The following is a 22,111-nucleotide window of genomic DNA, read 5'->3' as shown; positions in this document are numbered from 1 at the left end:
TCAGAACAAAAAGAGGCGTGATTCAGTGGCAAAAGCCCACCACTGGAGCCTGTGCAAGAAACATCAGCTAACTTGCAGTAATAACTGGTAAGAGCACCAACCTGAGGGAGTGATAGAAAATGATAAGGCAAAGCTCCTCTAGGACTATGGTATCAGAACAGATAGGGTGATACGCTCAGATAGACCAGATGTGATGTTGATTGACAAAATCAAGAAGAAAGTATCACTCACTGATGTCGCAGTACCATGGGACTCCAGAGTTGAAGAGAAAGAGAGGGAAAAATGGATAAGTATCCAGACCTGAAAATAGAAATAAGAAGGATATGGGATATGCCAGTGGAAATTGTACCCATAATCATAGGAGCGCTAGGCACTATCCCAAGATCCCTGTAAAGGAATCTGGTAAACCTAGAGGCTGAAGTAGCTCCAGGACTCATGCAGAAGAGTGCAATCCTGGAAAAGGCGCACCAAATAAGAAACGTGATGGACTCCTTAGGGGACAAGATGCAACCCGAAACCCTACACTATAAATACCACCCAGTTGAAAAGACTGTGATAGAGGGAAAAAAAATAATAACAATAATAAAAATAATAATAATAACAGAGTCCTATGTAAACTTGCATACCGGTCATTTATTCATCCTATTTCTGACTTATCAAATAACTCTCCAGATTAACAATAATATGGCAAATAAATTTCTATGTCGACAATTTGTGAGTCTGTCAATTACAACATTTGCTATGAAGGACAGACATTGGCCAGGATGTATTCTGTACTAAACGGCTATACTGTACTGTATAGGAAAGTGCAGAGTATCAGCTATATGTTCGGTTAGGTGGACATTGGCTGCATTAGGCTAAGGCCGGAGCCTTTGTAGTACTTTGGGACAGACCAGGAGTAATATTATGGGGTGTATGTGTGATAGTGGCCACCTGTATGCATGATGACAGCCAACTAAGAATATAACAGTGGGTAAATTTACAGTTTCATCCATTATGGGGAAACTGGAATAAAAATATATTTGTTGCATCAGAAATAGTGTAGTTCCAACGAATTTAACGTTTATTTTGACCGCAAACCATCCAATTTGGAGATTTACTAAGTTGTTCTAGAATGCAGAAAGACCCTACTTCATCCCAACAATTATGGGGGACACCAGGTGGGAACCGGGGTTTTGGGTGGGGGGGGGCGTCAAATTATATTTGCAATAAATGAATACTTATCCTTCCACCACCCCTCCCCCTATACCCCTATCTAGCCATACCGGGGGGGGGGGGGGGCTCCGCCCCCCCTGCGACCCCCCTTCGTCCCCCCTTTAAGGCCACAGTGATTTTTTTAATAGAAGACCGCATTCATTACCGAGGATGATTGATACGAGTTCTTAGAATTCTACATTCATTTACTATTGAAAATGTCATATGTTAATATTTAGGTTTACGAGGTTTGTAACATTAACAAGTAACGCTGAAACTAGCAACAAGCCTTTAGAATCTGGTTCAAGTAGCATTATGTTATGCAGAGATTTTGGGAGCTGCAGGAGTAAGCAAATTAATTTACAGATAATAGATAATGATAGGTATAACGAAATATCGGATAGGAGGATAAATAGTAAAGAAAATTGAATCTATCAAAAGTTTTCGTGAATACAACTTCGTTGTCCTACAAGATTTGATTGAAAAACTTACTGAACCTAATAAACCCACCTAACCTAGCCTAGGGGCTCTGTACCCCTACCTAGGGGCACTGTACCCCTACCTAGGCCTACCGGGGGGGGGGCTCCGCCCCCCCTGCGACCCCCCCTTAAGGCCACAGTGAATTTTGGGACACTACCGAACCTAATACAACCACCTAACCTAGGGCCCTGTACCCCTACCTAGGCCTACCCCTGCAAGGCCACCCCCCCTTACAGCCACTACCTAACACATCCATCAAACCAAATCCAAAGTGATGGTACTGCTGCATACATCGTTATACTATCACCATTATAATATACTCTATAAATTAATGAAGCTTACCTTAAACTGTTGGTTCATCAAGATGTGTTGCTGCTTTGAGGAAAACGTGAAGCCGTTGGGAAGGTTCCTTGACATGCAGGCCAATTTTGATTTTGTAAAATTAAATTGTGGCTCTGGCACAAATGCACTAGTTTTTCAACAAATTCATTGTAAGTTACGAAACAGTCAGGACAAGAAAATGGAATTTCAACTTCTAGTGCAACATGAGATGACGCCCTTTCTACGGTCTCCATGTCTAAAAACGAAATGAAATGCCTGGGAAGATATTGTATTGTGGCGCTGTTGTATTGTCGCGCTGTGATTGGCCAAACATGTATGACGTCATAGTGGACAGGTGCTGTGATTGGCCAAACGTGTAAGACTTCATAGTGGACTAGTTTGTCTGTGGATTATAGTGGTTACAGGGCTCATTTAAGCAAATACAAGACACAGTCAACAATAACAACAGACTTAGAAAAAATCTGGGAGGAAGACATGAGTAGCGTGAGTTTGATCGTCGATATATAAAGAACTAGGCATTTGCGACAGATAATATTTTACAGAAATACTACAAAAGACCTGCTTTACTCGGGAAATATATTATTATAATAGATTTCCCATAATGGATGAAACTGTAAATTTTCCTAACAGATCTTTAGGTTAATAGGTAAGAACACGGTTTGTAAGTTGTGTCCTGGGGGGAAGTTTATGTTAGTAGGTGTTCATTTTTAATGCAAGCAGGAGGAACTGGCCACTAATATAAAAAGGCTCCAATAGTTCAAAAGTTATGACTGAAAAAAAAAATTTAAAAAGGAAACAAAAACAAGAACATCACCTAACCTAACATAGGAGCTGTATCCTTACGTAACGGGGATGGCCGACCCCATTACACTGCCGTAACTTTGGCCTAACCTAAGACAATGTCTCAACTCTGGGCTTGCTTCCCATCTGCATTTACTCCTGGCAAGGTAATAATAAATTACATTTAGTATATTGTATAACTAGCTTTAGATTATCGTTTTCCAGACATTTCTCCAATAATGAAAATTGATTTGACAATAGGACATTTTGCTCTCGTTCTAACTACATTCACCCTTGTAGTCAAAAATATTAAATATTAACAATAATGTACAGATTTATTATTTATATAAACTTACTTTCGTTGGAAACAAGGGAAACTTGCGTTAACTCTAGAGTTCATAAGGTAAACAACTCGGACTCACAGCAGATGAATGACATTGCTTAATGCTTATTATAATAATAGGAAAAATGTCGTACAGGGTCACACTTGGTATACGGATATCAAAGTAAAATTACATTTAAACTGTATGTATTTAGATTTAAAAGGTAAATTAAACATATTTGGGTTCATTTTATCACAACTTTAGAATATAATCTATTTTTAATAAGATTTTTAAAAGCTAAAACTTTGATCGTTCGTCTGACAGTGAAATTATAATGTTTTGATTCGACGATTTCAAAGAAAACGTTTCATGGTAGACTTCGATAGATTTTCTTTCTACTTTTCTTGAGTATCAAGGGACCTACTCATTTAAAGGGGGGGCTGAATTCTCTCTCTCTCTCTCTCTCTCTCTCTCTCTCTCTCTCTCTCTCTCTCTCTCTCTCTCTCTCTCTCTCTCTCTCTCTCTCTCTATGTATATATATATATATATATATATATATATATATATATATATATATATATATATATATATATATATATATATATATATATATATATATATATATATATATATATATATATATACAGAGAAAGAGAGAGAGAGAGAGAGAGAGAGAGAGAGAGAGAGAGAGAGAGAGAGAGAGAGAGAGAGAGAGAGAGAGAGAGAGAGAGAGAGATGGGGTTATTGCTAAATAACACCCATATTTACAAAAGTTACAAAATATCATAAAAAAATAATCAATAACCTAGTAATTAATATATGTATTAGTTTTAATATAAAAGAAATAAAGAAAGAATCTCTCTTCACTAAAATAAATTTTAATTATTCAATTGTATATAGAAAATCACAAATTTTCGTGGGTAGTTATATATATATATATATATATATATATATATATATATATATATATATATATATATATATATATATATATATATATATATATATATATATATATATATATATAGAGAGAGAGAGAGAGAGAGAGAGAGAGAGAGAGAGAGAGAGAGAGAGAGAGAGAGAGAGAGAGAGAGAGAGAGAGAGAGAGAGAGAGAGAGAGAAAGTAGGATTCCCTTGCTGTACAAATTCAAATTGAAGGGTATGCATTAACAGGCTAATAATCCCGTCAACGAATATAGTGAAACTATACATACATAATATCATACAAACAGTATTATACAAATAAATGTAGCATTGCCAGCATTATTTATCCCAGTAAAAGTTAAGAAACTTTTTTTACAATTTAGGTACAAACATCATTACATAAAAAATAGCATGTCATAGCCCCTGTACCATGGTCTTCCACTGTCTTGGTTTAGAGTTTTCTTACTTGAGGGTACACTCGGGCACACTATTTTCTCTTATTTCTCTTCCTCTTGTTTTGTTAATTCTTTATGGCTTATATTGGAAACGTTTATTCTAATGTTGTTACTGTTCTTAAAAATTTTATTGTTCCTTGTTTCCTTTCCTCACTGGGCTTGTAGGCTTCTGCTTTTCCAACTAGGGTTGTATCATATGATAATAATAATAATAATAATAATAATAATAATAATAATAATAATAATAATAATAATAATAATAATAATAATAATAATAATAATAATAATAATAATAATAATAAAGGCAGCATATTAGATATAGACTGTAAGGACACCGCTCCCTTCGTCGTCCAGAAAATCAACAAACTGTTTATTTATTTGAATATTCCTTGCGCCACACCATGGTTTCCCATGTATATGTATTCCGCTCTATCAGAGCTACATTTTGACATATGTATCATTTCATTACATGTTTCTATTAACTCATAATTCGTATATTTGTAAGTGTAAGAAAACATATATTTTGGCGGGCAATTCAATCTGATTTGGCGCCAGCGCCATCCTACCTTTCTGTCCGCACCTTGTAATATACTCCCATGCACATTTGAATAAAGTATCAGTTGATCTTGGTGACGCTTGTCTCACTATCCTTACAACTGGTGACCCCGGAGTTGAAAGTAGCATCAGCGGTTTTGGCTTTGCCATTAACGGACTTATTACGGCCGTGCTACCTTCTCTATACTCCGTTACCTTAGGCGTGAGCCTGCCTTTGGTTCTCCCACACTTCGGTGCATGTAAGGCAGTAGGATGAGCTTAACCGACATATCAACTTCCCACCTCTTCGCCGACTCGTCGTCTGGCCACGATGCAGGAAGCAACACGCCCATCGCACCCAACGGCCTAGCCTCCATGCCCAAAGTCAAACTGCCGCCCTTTTCTCAACATAACACCACTTCCTGGTTCCTGAGAGCAGACGTACTCTTCCGCGTCGCTAGACTCAGCAATTCCTGCGCCAAGGCTGACATCGTTCTCACCTCCATACCTGAAGAGGTATTCGACAAGATTTCCCCATGGCTCGACGCCCAGGCCGGCCAAGTTTCATACGACGACCTGAGAACGAAACTCATCGGTATCTACTCCCTCTCCGTCTCAGCAAGGGCACAGAAAGTCCTGGACCCCGCCGGCAAGCCCATGGGTGACACCTCTCCTGTTGAGGCGTGGGACGAGTTATCCGGCCTGCTTATGCTCCCCGAAACAGACAGCAACGGCCGACGACGTGAGATTAGCCGACACGCTCCCGATGAACGAACTCCTGTCGAAGGCTCAGAAGCTCCACAAGGCCTCCAAAGCATCTCGCCTCGGAGCATCATCGTCAACACCTCCTTCGTTCTCCTCCTTTAGCAGCTGCTCTTCCATAGACTCCTTGGCAACGGCACCTGAGGACGACGAGATAAACGTTCTATCAAGAAAGAAACCACCGCAACCAACGCAACCGAACCCTAGGACTAACCCAGCATGGTGCTTCTGCCACCAACAGTTCGGCAGCGACACCAAGAAATGTAGAGCACCATGCAGTTTCCCTAGAAGATGACACCAGAGGCATCCGCCTGCCACCATCGCAGCCGCAGTTAACCAAAACAAGAATAGTTTCTATATCCTCGATACCATTTCCAACCGTAGACTCATGGTAGACACCGGCGCAATGCAGTCAGTGTTCCCACCTTCCAAGTCCGACCTAGACCGTGGTCCCGAAAAAAACGCTCCCTCACTCATCGCCGCCAACGGATCTCCCAACGGTGCTATGGGATCAAGACCCTCAAGATATCTATCATGGGCCGTTTGTATTCTGGGCCCTTCGCTATCGCTGACGTCAATCGCCCCCTCCTCGGTGCGGATTTCCTCGCCCACCACGGACTCCTCGTCGATGTCGCTAACAAACGTCTCATCGACACGGGAACCTGCCAGTCCCGCGCCCTAGAACACGGCCCTGCAACAATGTCCGTATCCGCCGTAACGACGCACCCCTATGCCGACCTCCTACGAAAATTTCCCGAGGTTTTCAAGCCTGAGCTCCGACACTCGCCAGGTTCCCCGTCAAAACCTGGGATCTACCACCACATCACAACGACAGAACCTACCACTCACGCCAAATTCCGCCGCCTCCCGCCCCAGAAACTGAAGGATGCCAAACGCGCCTTCGAGGACATGGAACGCATGGGTATCTGTAAGAAAGCATCGAGCCCCTGGGCATCACCCCTACACATGGTAAAAAAGCCGGACGGGTCCTGGAGACCTTGCGGCGACTACAGGCACCTCAACCTCATCACAACGCCCGATCACTACCTGCTGCCCAACATGCAGGACCTAACGAACGCGTTGCATGGCGCGAAGTATTTTCCCAAGATGGACCTCCTCAAGTCTTATTTCCAGGTCCCCGTATTTCCCGATGACATCCCGAAAACTGCCATTGTAACGCCGTTTGGATCCTACACCTTTGCATACTCAACCTTCGGTCTACGCAACGCCGGGGCGACCTTCCAACGACTAATGGATAGCATTCTGGGTGACCTACCTTTCTGCGTCTGCTACGTCGACGACATCCTGATATTCTCAAAAACCAAGGAGGAACACCGGAGACACGTCCGCACCATCCTCAAACGCCTACAGGAGAACGGCCTGGTCGTACGTTTCGACAAATGCACGTTCGGTGCGGAAGGAATGGATTTCCTTGGTCACCGTGTATCCTCATGCGGGGTAAAACCCATGACAACCAAGGTCGACGCCATCAGAAAGTTCCCAATACCTACGACCATCCGCCAGCTTCAGGAGTTCCTGGGGACGGTCAATTACTACAGGCGCTTCATCCCCAACATCGCACAAACCCTGTCACCCCTTGACAACGTCCTGAAAGGAAAGGCAAAAAAACTCGAGTGGGGTTTGCCCCACTAACAGGCATTCGCCCGGACGAAGGATGCCCTCGCGAATGCCACCACCCTGGCTCATTTCGACGACAACGCGCCCCTGCGACTAACGACCGACGCCAGCAACGTCGCCTGTGGGGCTGTGCTGGAGCAACTCGTCGATGGTTCTCCTCGACCGCTGGCATTCTTCAGCAAGAAATTGAAACCCGCCGAAACAAGATACAGCACCTTCGATAGGGAACTCCTCGCCGTCTACCTCGCCATCCGCCACTTCAGGCACATCTTGGAGGGCACTCCCTTCGCAATCGCGACGGACCATCAACCCCTCGTACACGCTTTCACGAAATCGACAGACGCATGGTCCTCCCGACAACAACGTCATCTCGCATCAATCGCCGAATTCGGGTGCACCATACGCTACGTCCCAGGAAAGAAAAACCCAGTCGCGGACGCCCTTTCAAGGATTGAAATTGACGTAATCCACCTGGGAATCGACTACGCCAATCTCGCAACCGAACAACGCACCGACCGAGAAGCACAGGATCACATGACGGGGCCATCCGCGCTTAAGATAAGTGCGATTCCCCTCGGACCTGTAGGAGTAACTATTCTTTGCGACACCAGCACCGGCCGCCCACGTCCCTGGATACCAGCCTCCTGCAGAAGGAAAATATTTGATATCATCAATGGACTTTCACACCCCTCAGGACGCACCACCGCTCGCCTTCTGTCTGAAAAGTTCGTCTGGCCTGGGATAAAAAAGGACGCCCGGGAATGGGCAAAGTCATGCATCACCTGCCAGTCAAGCAAAGTCAGCCGTCACACCGAATCGGGGGTAGGCAATTTTCTCCAGCCAAAAAGACGTTTCGGTCACATACACATCGACGTCGTGGGACCATTGCCCCCTTCTGGATCTGCTCGCTACCTGCTTACGATCATTGATCGCTCCACGAGGTGGTTGGAGGCATCGCCGATGACCGAAGCTACGACTCAAGCATGCGCCGAAGCCCTCCTGTCAAGCTGGGTGAGCAGGTTTGGCGTTCCTGACGACATCACGACAGACAGACGCCCCGCTTTCCTCTCAGAAATATGGCTCGCTTTGGCGAACCTGATGGGGACGACGCTCCACAGCACCACGGCATACAACCCCACGGCAAACAGCATGGTCGAAAGAACTCACCGCGCCCTCAAGGCGTCCCTGATGGCGAGCTGCACCGACGGGGACTGGAAATCACGACTTCCTTGGGTACTCCTCGGCCTTTGCACCGCCTCTCGCGCAGACGGCGAACCTTCGCCCGCCGAAAAGGTTTACGGGGAGGCGCTCGCAGTTCCTGGCGAATTCTTTCCCTCATCAACCGACGACACGCAGCTGGATCACCTAAGGGACACCACCAGGAAGTTCAGGCCTTGTCTCAAAACTTACCAGGACAGAACCAAGCACTTCAAGCCAAAAAACCTGGATGACTGCGGGTACGTTTTCGTCCGTGTCGACGGTCATCGACAACCACTAACTAGACCTTATCGAGGCCCCTACGGGGTAATTAAGAAGATGACGAAAGCCTTCCTTCTCGACGTCCATGGCCAAGAGGACTGGGTCTCGATAGACCGCGTGAAACCAGCGTTTCTCGAAGGAAGCGACACAGCCTCCGCCGGACCTGGCAGATCCAGAGTTCCACCTCAAAACAAGGCGCCCAACAAAAGAAAAATATTCAAACGACGACAAGAGGAAGAGATCCTTACGCCGACCACCGGCGCGCCCCTCGGTTCTAAAACAAGACGAACCCTCCAACGCCCAAAAAGATACGAAGATTGATCATCAGCCCTCTACGCCGCCCAATGTCTTGGGGGGGGGGGAGTACTTATAAGGACACCGCTCCCTTCGTCGTCCAGAAAATCAACAAACTGTTTATTTATTTGAATATTCCTTGCGCCACACCGTAGTTTCCCATGTATATGTATTCCGCTCTATCAGAGCTACCTTTTGACATATGTATCATTTCATTACATGTTTCTATTAACTCATAATTCGTATATTTGTAAGTGTAAGAAAACACATATATTTTGGCGGGCAATTCAATCTGATTTGGCGCCAGCGCCATCCTACCTTTCCATCCGCACCTTGTAATATACTCCCATGCACATTTGAATAAAGTATCAGTTGATCTTGGTGACGCTTGTCTCACTGTCCTTACAAGACAATAAAAGAGGACTATTTATTACGAATACAATTCGTAAAATATTTGAAAAATTAAGGATACAATTAATGAAAAAAACAGCAGATTCCAGTGTGGTGGGATAGAGGGTAGATCTACAGCAGATCACCTCATCATACTGAATGCTGTAATAGATTATAATTATTACTTGGGAACCTCAACTTATACATGGTTTGGGGATGCAGTAAAGTGTTTTGATAAACTGTGTTTGAAAGATTGTATCAAAGAACTAAGTATGATGTTACGGAAATATGATGCAAAGATGATATATAAATGAAATGAGAAAGCTAATGCAATTATCAAGAGCCCCATTGGATATACAAGGGAAATTAGGATAGAAGAAAACGTAAAACAGGGAACAGTATTGGAGCTAAATTTATGTTCAATAGTCACAGACAAAGTTAATTCAATAAGTGAGAAGACGATAACCTGACTAGAAACATTGGAATAGAAGCCTTAATTTATGAAGATGATATAGGCCTAATGTTCCCTAGCAACAATAGATACAAAATGGAATGAACTATTAGCGATTGCCGCAGTTTTTAAGAACTTACGAAATTTACGTTTAGCACAAATCCACTGAAGTCTGCGGTATTAGTAAAAAAAAAAAAAGTTAGAAAGGTAAATGGGGTGGTTAGAAATGGAAGGATAGAAACAGATGAGGAATATAAATACATAAGAGAATGGTACACAGTGTTGTAAATTTCACCAGTTTATTAATTCTGCCTGATGTACTGGGCGGATCGCAAGGCCTTGAAGAGGCTAGCCTCCCAAAACCCTTCAGGAAATACTAAAATACGGCTATATTTTAACAAGTTTATTACAAAAATAATCATTTAATACGAGGGAAATACATAATTAAACCTTTACTCGACATACAAAAGAGACACTTGACTAAATGACCACATGCGTTACTGAAAAAAACTAAGTTCGCACCAGACTCAAAATTAAGCAAAATTAATTAATCTTTTAGTAAGTTACCTCGATAAACGGCATACCGAGGCCTTTTCACGTAATTTACAAGACAACACTGATCCCCAATCACAAGGATCGACTAAATATTCATAGATACAAATTTTACAGAACACTTGTAAAACCTATATGGAAACCGACCGCGGTTTTTCTGAACCTAAATTTCTGGATAGGATACTTTCATCATGTTACAATAAAATGACATTAAATTTCTGAGTCATAAGTTACAAATGCTCGATTTCTTTAACCTCAGCGCCTTCCCTACTAGGCGGTTGCTCTATAGGTTCTAAAACAGTCTCGTCTTAAACCACATTCATTCGCCCGCGAGTTTTCTCAACCCTCCCTCCAATTTGACGTAACGTAGGTGGAGTTAAATGGCGGGAATTTCGAGTGATTAGTTCGAAATTCGCGACACACAGAAAAAGGAAACCATAATCTCAACATAAGCAAAAGGGAAGCAAAAATAGAATACATAGTACAGGAAGTTAGGAAGTATGGAGACAGTAACAGAAGAAGAGATTTAATGGGATTGCTAGTGAGAATAAAGATCTATGAGACAGTAGTAGTACTTACAATGTTTGCAAATATTAATTAAGACATGGGATGTAATGTGGTGAAATTTCACCGGTTTACTATATTGCCCGATGTACTGGGCGGATCACAAGGCCTTGAAGAGGCTAGCCTCTCAAAACCATTCCGGAATTAAGTAGAATATGGCTATATTTTAACAAATTTATTATAAAAATAATCATCTAATACGAGAGAAATACAAAAAAAAACCTTTACTTGACATACAAAGAGACACTTGACTTAATGATCACATGCGTTACTGCAAAAAAACTAAGTCCGCACCGGACTCAAAATTAAGCAAAATTAATTAAACATTTAGTAAGTTACCTCGATAAACGCCTTACCGAGACCTTTTTACGTATTTTACAAAACAACACTGATCCCCTGGCACAAGGATCGATTAAATATTTACAGATGCAAATTTTACACAACTCTAGCAAAACCTATATGGAAACCGACCTGGGTACACTAGGGGGGGGGGAGAGAACAATTAAGGACTTACTGTGGTTGGGGACGTCGGATCAAAGAGGCAGAGCTGGCCTCTGCAACCCCCGACGTCACCTTTTTCCCGCATTTTTTCCTGAACCTAAATTTCTAGATTGGATTTTTTTATCATGTTACAATAAAATGACATTATATTTCTTAATCTTAAATTACAAGTGGTCGATTTCTTTAGCTTCAGCGCCTCCCCTACCAGGCGGTTGCTCTTTTGGTTCTAAAACATTCTCGTCTTGAACCACATTCATTCGCCCGCGAGTTCTCTCCTCTCCCTCCAATTTGACGCAACGTAGGTGGAGTTAAATAGCGGGAATTTTGATTGATCAGTTCGAAATTCCCGACATCCTTCACGCCCCAAAATAAGGAGCGATGAAACGTCGGTCAATTGGACAAGGCTGGACTCGGGGTGGGGGGAGGGACTTACTCCAAGACTCTGTTAGGCTCGCTGCGTAGCGCTCTGCAACGACTCGAACAGAGTACACATAATGTACAACACAGCAATGTTACCCCGGTGCAATAAACTCTTACAGGTGTACACAAATTAATAATCTACATGTACCCATACAACAGCTCAAATTAGGCAATGGGCCTAGCAATTGAAATGTACTCGTGTATAATACATATAAGGAATCAAATGGAACATCAGAAATTAGCGGTAATGTACACATACATATTGCAGAATTCAATGGCAAAGCAAGTAGGCAATGGGCCTAAAACAAACCAAGAATAGCAATGGGAATGCATACATAACAGTTCAAATGTAAAGGCAATCAGGCAATGGGCCTAAGACAATCGAAAAATTGCAATGGAAATGCATACATAACAGTTCAAATGTAAAAGCAATTTAGGCAATAGGCCTAGTAATCAGTTATCATACACATATATACGAACAGAAAGAAAAAATGCATTCACATACAGAATATAATTATGAAAAATTGGAAAGGCAATTACAGTAGGCAATGGGCCTAAAATGTTCAATTTCAGCATATGTGTATACAACAGCGGAAAAAATGTATTCATACACAGAATCAAGGCAACCTGCCCTCTACATTAATCAAATCACATTTACACTGCCACATGTGGGCTACCACCTTAGGGGAACAAGACGGAGGGGCCTGGCTCTGTACAACGCTCGTTTCGTAAGTACGAGAGACTATCCCGTCTCCGTTCCCCACACCTACGCACTTCCAATCTCCGTGGATTCATGCCACTTACAAACTTTCTCGCTTCACCCTCCCTACCTACCAGGGAGACACTCCCTCTCTCACTTACTGTTTCGCAGCTACATTTCATAGACTGTCACCCTTTAGCAGACGAGCCATCATTTCTCATTGCTTCGCAGCCGCCCTTCTCAGTGGGCGTGCAGAACGTTTTTTAACGTTCGTCTGCTTCGATTCCTTTTCACCTTCACTGCTCGCACTGAACGCATTGTTCTCGTCATGAGTGTCACTGTCGAAGGTCTCTGTGGCCAGTTGTTGGGATGTCGCAGCCGGAGCCATTTCCTGGTTGTCCCCAGACGTCTCCACGATCCCTGGCATTCCGTCTGTCGAACTGTACACACCCTCTTTTCCATCGTCGTCTCCGTCTCCATCATCCTCCACAGAGGGGGTAATTTCCAGGGGAACCAGATGGCTAACAGCTCGCTGTGACTCGACTCCCTCAAACAACACTTTGGCCGAACGTATGACGCCGTCGTCGTCCGGATACGTTTCTACAACACATCCAAGGGGCCACGTAGCTCTTCTTTGATGTTCTTTTCTTACCAACACGATGTCTCCAGGGTGCAGCTTGGAGGGTTCCCCGGACTGACAGTCGTGTCGGGCTCTCAGGGCACTCAAATATTCCTTTCTCCACCTCTCGCGGAACGCCTTCAAAGAGTCTGTTAGTTTCAAATAACGATCACGTAGCCTCCGGGAGGTGAAGGTCGTGTTGAGGTGCTCGTCCGGTAAGAGCGGTGCCATGAGGAGGACTGGGTGTCCTCTTAACAAATGGGAAGGGGTGAGGACTTCATCCTCGCATCCGTCGCCGCTGTACATAAGCGGGCGATTATTCACAACGGCTTCTGCTTCTTTGACCAGTGTCAATACGTGGGCGTTCGGTAGATACTTTTGGCCGAGGGCTATCTGGAGGGTTCGCTTCGTCACCCCTATCAGCCGCTCAAAGAATCCACCCTTCCAAGGTGCTCTGGGAGTCTGAAACCTCCATTGTATTCCCGTTCTCCTCAGGAACTGCTGGACTTCATCCTCTTCGTAGAGTCCCTGCAGGAGGTGGCTGGCGGTTTTGAACGTCTGGTGATTATCAGAGGTGATGTATTGGGGGGCGCCATGCGTTGCGCAGAATCGCCTTAAAGCCCAGACGAATTCTTCTGCTTCCAAGGAGGGACAGAAGTCGAGATACACGGCCCTACTGGCCATGCACGTTACTATCAGGATGTACCCTGGCTGCGTTTCAGTTTGTATGGCTGCTGTGTGGTCCACTCCAATTGCTGTAAAGGGTTTCTCGAGGGTTGTTCTTTCCTTTGGTAGGGGGGGTGGTGGTGGCTGTTTCGACGAAGACTGGAAGGCGCGCCAACACTCCATACATTCCTTTACCACCCGCTTGGCAATAGAACGCAGACCCAACATTTCTGTCGAAAGATACCCATTAGAGTATTCACACCACAATGTAAATGCAAACGGTGTAAATATCTTAAATAAACCCTAACTAAATGCCCTTTGACTGGCAAGAGAATTAACTGATTAATTTCTTCTAACTTGGACACTCGTCCTCTAGTACAAATGAGTCTATCTTTCATTACTAAATTCAACTGTCTTACTAAATAGACAACTTCACGAGGGGGTCTGACTCCGCCCTCCAAGTATGCATAAACTGAAGGCAAATAATGTTTCTGCTCTACCAGAACAACAATACTGAACGGATTCCGTTCTATTTTTGCAAACTTTAAAATTAGTCTGACTACTCTCAACAAGAATTGGAACCCTACTTCCCTTTTCAGGATGTCCCAAATCTCGCCTGGGGGGGGGGGGGGGTAGGACACATCTCCTCCCTTAACTCTTGTACCGCTGCTACTACGTGAGTTTGATGTAGTGGATCTTCCTCCTTGCAAGGAACAGGCTTTCCCGTGGTCCTGAGGAATTCTGGACCGTTCCTCCACAGGGAGTTAACTTGCAATTGTCGAGTCGTTGCACCTCTGGATAGGATATCGGCAGGGTTCTGATGACTAGGGACATGGTTCAGACTGAAGCTACAAACCTGCTGAATAAAAACAATCTCCGCCACTCTGTTAGAAACAAACACATTTTTATGAGACCTGGCATCGGGAGATGCTACCCATGCCAACGTTACCTTGCTGTCAGGCCACATTACTATTTCTCGTGGCTCGATCAGTTCCTTGAGAGTTCTTGCTAATCTGCTGCCTAACAACAAGGCCAGCAGCTCTAGCTTGGGGATCGTCAGTTTGCTCATCCCTTTCGGAGTGATCCTCATTTTGCTTGTAATCAAACTTACCCGTTTGCAATCGTCCCTGGTATATGCCACTGCTCCATATGCCTTACTGCTGGCATCGGTGAACACATGGAGTTCTAAACCCCTTTTGCCTATCGATCTTTGAAAGGTGATGTCGCTCACCGCTCTCAAATCATTCAACAATTCACTTGCCTGTTTAGCCTTTTTTTCTCCTAACACGTCATTCCAACCTACATTATCCTCCCATAGTTGTTGGAGGAAAAGTTTTCCCTTTACAAATAATGGGCTTATCAAACCTATCGGATCGTAAATGGAGACTAACAGGGAAAGTACCCTACGCTTCGTAGGCACCCATCCCTCCCCCAACTCACAGATCTTCTTATTTTCTTTCACACACAATCTGTCCACGTCCTGGGCCCATTGCAGCCCGAGCACGTTCACACTCACAGGCTCACTCCACTGTCTCTCGCTATCGAAGGTCAAGTGATTGCTTGCCCACCCTTCCAAGGGCATATCCGCCCCTTTTAAGATGTTATTAACAGACTCATGCTCTTGCCTCATATGTTCTAAATCCTCAAACGTGGCCAGATAGTTATCGACATACAAAGATTTTACTAAATCTGGCCGGCCTTCCTCTTTAAAATGACAATTTAATATCTGTTGTAGCAAAAATGGACTAGCTGTGATGCCGAACACCTCGACTCTAAAGGCGAAGGTAAGCGCTCGACCAGCTGCCTCGCGTCACAGAAATCGTGTGTATTTGGCATCACGAGGATCTAACAAAACACGATGGAATGCTTTACTTATGTCGGCTAACATGGCATATCGGTTCAACCTTAACCTTATGATTAAACTATATGCTACCTCTACCAAATTGGGCCCAGGTAAGAGACATTCATTCAATGACTTACAACCCTTTGACTTTGCCGAGGCATTGAACACGATTCTAAGGGGGATGGTACGGCTGTCTTTCCTGACTCCAAAGTGCGGCATGTAACAACCTTCCACTATGGGATCTTTCACCTCAGATATAAAACCTGCTTCGATATATTTATCTATCACTCCCTGATATTGTTCAAAATATTTCCTATCCTTTCTGAATTTGGTCTGCAACGACTCTAACTGCGCCACAGTATTACGATAATTTGTTTCTGGCCTAGCATTTGACCCGAATGGTAGGCTAACCTGATATCCCTCAGGTTTTCTCACAACGCTTTGCGATACCTTTCGCATGGCCTCGGCCTCGCGAACAGTGTATTGCTCAGATGGGGCGATGCCAACACGGTCTAAACACCACCACTCGTCTACATCACACAGATATTGCTCGTTCGTGATTCTGCACACTCTCAACGTTCTTACTTGTTCGACCTTTTCCCCTTGGAATAGCCACTGTGGCACCTTCCCGTATGGGGACATACCATTATGAGTCAAGAAAAGATTTATCCCATCTACTTTTTCAACACCTATAATAAAATAGCTAAAATAATCAGCCCCAACTAATATGTGTACGTTTTTCATGGTATCTGATTGGTTTGCTGGATCGGCTAACGTGACTCCCTTGGTCAACAGATGCTGTCTGACTTTACCATAACCAGCATTATGTATCGGGACGCCTACGCTCTCATGTGCTACTAGTTTCATACGCACGATTCTTTTCCCCATTTCAACCCTGCAACTTACTACATCGTATTGTCCTCTTATTTCCTCGGAACCAAACAGAGCTATATTTAAGGATACTCGTCCTACCACCGGTAGGCCTAATTAACGGGCAATTTTTGCTGAGATGAAGCTCCTCTGGCTTCCTGAGTCGAGGAATAGGCGGACTCGCTTACTACCTTGCCTTAGTTGGATACCTGCCATGGCTGTTGGCAAGATAGTGCATGGGAGGTCCACATCAGACCTCTGTGCGATCTTTGCGCTTGTGCATGGTTTAGCCTCTACTTTAGTCTGGGGTGGTCGGGGGAAAATTTCGGGCTGCTGAGGCGTCGCATTTACTACGGGGCGGGACGTCGTTGTTTGACTATTACTATGACTAGGGATCGATTGCGGTCTACCCGCATCACAAATTGCAGTGTGGTGCTTAGCATTACAGTTTCTACAGGAATTTGAAACGGGACATTTATCGCTACGATGGCCTGATTTCGTACAATTAAAACAAAGACCCCTTTTCAGCAAAATGCGACGTCTAGCAACTACGTCAGTCACTTGGCGACATCCGTGAGGCGGGTGCCATTCGCTACAAAATGGGCAGAAATTATTGTGGATGGGATGGGTTTTCAGTCTTACACTACTGTCTAGTCTTTTGTCACTCTCAAGACTGTCGCCTCTCTGCAACGCATCGTCTTCCAGCATTCTCACAATGAAGTCTATTGCCTCAAAAAACTTGTCCAACGTATAGTCACATTTTCTCAAATGCTCGACCACTTTGCGGTAGAGCTTTCCTTCTGACAATTTTTGATTGATGAGGCTCATGACCATGCCCTGGCCTATGTCAATGGTACTCAGTCTTTTGATTTGTTCAATTATGATGGTCAACTCAAAACGGAACCTTTTGAGTTCTACTGGGTCTAGTGACGGCACAAAGATGTTGGCTAATTTGCGGTGCAGAATCACGAGTGTCTGGTGCATGTTGCCATATTGCTTATCTAATAGGTCTAATGCTACACTATAGTTCGCGGCGGTTACACTTAGAGATTTGATGATTCTAAGTGGCTCTTTGCCCAACGTCCCCAATAAAGAAGTAAATTTAGACACTTCGTCTAAATCCGCTCTTCGATCCACGTGGATTGTGAAGAGCTCACGGTACGATGCGTACTCTTGCACTTCCCCTTCAAACGTGGGGAGAGGCAGCGGCTTCAACCTAGGGAGGGCAACATTTCCCGTTGAAGTGCTTTTCATTTTGTCTATCCTATTATACAGTAGGGTAGAAGCGCGTGTAGCTTCACCTAATGTGTGCCTGATTTGGGCTTCAATACTAGACTCTAGTTTCACCCACTGGCTTTTGTATAGCTCTCTTAGCTGTCGGACCTCTACCTGTAACTCCGTTACCAAATTCTGGAAAACGGACTCAGAGTAGGTCTCTAATAGAGCTCTTTGCGTTTCGCTAAGTAAGTCGTTTATTAGGCCCATCGACACCTCGATGTGCACGATCGTGGCCACTGCCATCTTAATTAACTTTACTTTACGTTGGGTGGGGGGGTTGGCAAAGCAAGGAAAGAAAGGTAATTTTACGTTAGGAAGGGACTCAAAAAGAAACTGACCCACGTGGGCGATCGCACATCGGGACGTAGACGACCTTTAATTGTTACTTCTCTCCCACCCTCAAAAGCTCATATTCTAATTTAGTCCTGTCCGGCTCTGGGAAGCGCTTGCGATCTGGTTCGAAGGACCAAATGTGGCGAAATTTCACCGGTTTACTAAATTGCCCGATGTACTGGGCGGATCACAAGGCCTTGAAGAGGCTAGCCTCTCAAAACCATTCAGGAATTAAGTAGAATACGGCTATATTTTAACAAATTTATTATAAAAATAATCATCTAATACGAGAGAAATACAAAAAATAAACCTTTACTCGACATACAAAGAGACACTTGACTTAATGATCACATGCGTTACTGAAAAAAATCTAAGTCCGCACCGGACTCAAAATTAAGCAAAATTAATTAAACATTTAGTAAGTTACCTCGATAAACGCCTTACCGAGACCTTTTTACGTATTTTACAAAACAACACTGATCCCCTGGCACAAGGATCGATTAAATATTTACAGATACAAATTTTACACAACTCTAGCAAAACCTATATGGAAACCAACCTGGGTACACTAGGGGGGGGAGAGAACAATTAAGAACTTACTGTGGTTGGGGACGTCGGATCAAAGAGGCAGAGCTGGCCTCTGCAACCCCCGACGTCACCTTTTTCCCGCATTTTTTCCTGAACCTAAATTTCTAGATTGGATTTTTTTATCATGTTACAATAAAATGACATTATATTTCTTAATCTTAAATTACAAGTGGTCGATTTCTTTAGCTTCAGCGCCTCCCCTACCAGGCGGTTGCTCTTTTGGTTCTAAAACATTCTCGTCTTGAACCACATTCATTCGCCCGCGAGTTCTCTCCTCTCCCTCCAATTTGACGCAACGTAGGTGGAGTTAAATAGCGGGAATTTTGATTGATCAGTTCGAAATTCCCGACAGATGGAAACAGATGAGGAATATGAATACTAAAGAGAATGGTACACAGTGTTGTGAATTTCACTAGTTTATTAAATCTGCCCGATGTACTGGGCGGATCGCAAGGCCTTGAAGAGGCTAGCCTCCCAAAACCCTTCAGGAAATACTAAAATACGGCTATATTTTAACAAGTTTATTACAAAAATAATCATTTAATACGAGGGAAATACATAATTAAACCTTTACTCGACATACAAAAGAGACTCTTGACTAAATGACCACATGCGTTACTGAAAAAAACTAAGCCCGCACTGGACTCAAAATTAAGCAAAATTAATTAATCTTTTAGTAAGTTACCTCGATAAACGGCATACCGAGGCCTTTTCACGTAATTTACAAGACAACACTGATCCCCAATCACAAGGATCGACTAAATATTCATAGATACAAATTTTACAGAACACTTGTAAAACCTATATGGAAACCGACCTGGGTACAATAGGGGGAGAGAGAGTACAATTAAGGACTTACTTCGACTGAGGACGTCGGATCAAAGAGGCAGAATGAGCTCTGCACCCCCCGACGTCACCTTGTTCCCGCGGTTTTTCTGAACCTAAATTTCTAGATAGGATACTTTCATCATGTTACAATAAAATGATATTAAATTTCTGAGTCATAAATTACAAATGCTCGATTTCTTTAACTTCAGCGCCTTCCCTACCAGGCGGTTGCTCTATAGGTTCTAAAACAGTCTCGTCTTAAACCACATTCATTCGCCCGCGAGTTCTCTCCTCTCCCTCCAATTTGACGCAACGTAGGTGGAGTTAAATGGCGGGAATTTCGAGTGATTAGTTCGAAATTCGCGACACACAGAAAAAGGAAACCATAATCTCAACATAAGCAAAAGGGAAGCAAAAATAGAATACATAGTACAGGAAGTTAGGAAGTATGGAGACAGTAACAGAAGAAGAGATTTAATGGGATTGCTAGTGAGAATAAAGATCTATGAGACAGTAGTAGTACTTACAATGTTTGCAAATATTAAGACATGGGATGTAATAAAAGAAAAAAAAAACGAACAAGGCAAAGATCACTTCTTTATTCATAAAAGTTACTCAAATTAGTGTTTAATTACTCTGACCAAACAAGGTAAAACGACAGTGGAGGTCCCGTAGAGAGCGGCGTTCCCCTGCTGTATGGGACCGGAAAAGCAGCCATCAAAGTAAGTAAAGAACTAGAGAGTATATAGTACAAAATTATGAAAGGGATTTTTGAACAGGTTGCTACCACACAATACCGAGAGCTAGTAGCAGAAACATGAATATGGCCAGTTGACAATAGAATAGAGTATAAAAAGGTGATGCTATTTCATAACATCATATCAGATGACAAAAGGCTAGTTAAGGAGGGAGTGGAAGATCCAACCATATGGAGAATGTTGGGGAAAAAGTATCATAGAAATATGCAATAAATTTGATATTAAAATTAAAGTAAGAAAGTCTAAAAGACAAGAACCTCAAAAGGAAATAAAAAGTAAAGTGGCAAATAAAATTAAAAGAGAAATAGAAGAAAATAAAGCAGAGATGACAACACTGAGGTTTGTGAATAGTAATGGTAGAAGAGATCACATAGGAGAACTTACTGATGAGGCCGTAATAGTTATAAAACAAGGTTGAATATGCTAGAATTAAAAGAAACAGGAATGGTAATGATAGGCTTTGTGTGTTGTGTAGGGAGGCAGAGGATACTACTGAACATATTCTTAACTGTAATGAGTTAAGGAAATAATAACATAGAAATAAGGAATATAGAGACCCAAAGTAAAGAGGTTGCCCGGTATATTGGAATTTGGAAAGGTCCTAGAAGTTAGAAGTAAAAGTATGAAAACTGTGTTGTCTATGTAGGAGGTAACTAATGATAATAAATTTTCTGCAGATTGCAGCACTTTGCAACTAAGTACCCTTCATCTAGTAGTATGGCCACAAATCCTCAATCACATTGTTGTGGAAAGAGCAACGAGGATCGGAGGAACACTCAAACTTGAAAACTTTCATCTAGTGTTCAAGCAATTTTGCTTTTATATCCAATTAAAGTAAGTTAATATAAAAAATGAATCTGTGCCTTATTGTTTATAGTTAATTATATTTTTTAATATATGGGTGAATGTAGATAGAACGAGCGTAGAAAAATTATCGTCAAATAAAATTTGAAAATGGGGTAAATGTCTGGCTGAAATACGATAATATAAAGCTACGGTAGTTTGGTATTACAGTTTAATAAATGAAGCGAATCTAGTCTGGAAGCAAGCAGAGTTGAGACAGATTTGGTCTGTCCCAACGTAGTACAAAGGCCCCTGCCTTAGCCTAATGCAGCCAATGTCCACTTAACCTATCATAGAGGTGGTACTTGCTCTGCACTTTCCTTTACAGTACAGTGTAGCCGTTTAGTACAGAATACATCCTGTCCAATGCCTGTCCTTCGTAGCAAACGTTGTAATTGACGACTCACAAATTGTTGACAAAAATTTATTTGCCAAATTGTTGTTAATCTTGACAGTTATTTGATAGGTCAGAAATAGGATGAATTAACGACCTGTTGGCAAGTCTGCATAGGACCCTATCATTATTATTATTATTATTGGTAAATTTGTATTGTATTACAGGGTGTGATTTCGAACAGAAAATATATGTTTTCCTATAATAAATAACGTGATTTAACCGAATTTGACCTTCATTTTAACCACAAACAAACAGATCAACCAATATGGCTAACTTTAAGTTGTGAAATTGGTTGATGTTATTGC

The 22,111-nt window shown here is 42.9% G+C and overlaps 1 pseudogene; it reads right to left on the bottom strand.

Annotated features, from left to right (window-relative positions):
- LOC137618675 (zinc finger protein 83 pseudogene) overlaps positions 1–3,289 on the bottom strand; it is a 184,000-nt pseudogene extending 180,711 nt beyond the window's left edge.
- Between the last annotated feature and the right edge of the window lie 18,822 nt (positions 3,290–22,111).

The sequence above is a fragment of the Palaemon carinicauda genome, chromosome 25 (assembly GCF_036898095.1).
Source record: "Palaemon carinicauda isolate YSFRI2023 chromosome 25, ASM3689809v2, whole genome shotgun sequence".
Taxonomy (NCBI): Eukaryota; Metazoa; Arthropoda; class Malacostraca; order Decapoda; family Palaemonidae; genus Palaemon; species Palaemon carinicauda.
Note: the sequence above shows the minus strand (reverse complement) of the source record. Positions and strands in the feature narration are given on the sequence as shown.